Below are 229 nucleotides of genomic sequence, written 5' to 3'. Positions count from 1 at the left end.
CTGCAGATATTCCCCAGGAATTGGTTCAGGAGGCGTGGGTACAGCCTAGGAAGGCTTTGGGAGCCGCTCAGCGTCCCACCACGATGCCACAGGAAGGAGGGACCACCCTGAGACAGCTCTGAGGGGCTTTTGCGGGATTTCAGGATGGAGAGGTGGTGCTGAGCCCACCTCCGACACCAGCTGCAGGGCGACACAAACCCCATTGTCCCCAGTCATCCCTGCTCCCAAA

This window comes from Eurypyga helias, unplaced genomic scaffold, assembly GCF_000690775.1.
Source record: "Eurypyga helias isolate BGI_N326 unplaced genomic scaffold, ASM69077v1 scaffold20662, whole genome shotgun sequence".
Classification (NCBI taxonomy): Eukaryota; Metazoa; Chordata; class Aves; order Eurypygiformes; family Eurypygidae; genus Eurypyga; species Eurypyga helias.
The sequence above is the reverse complement of the archived record's forward strand: the minus strand, read 5'-3'. Positions refer to the sequence as shown.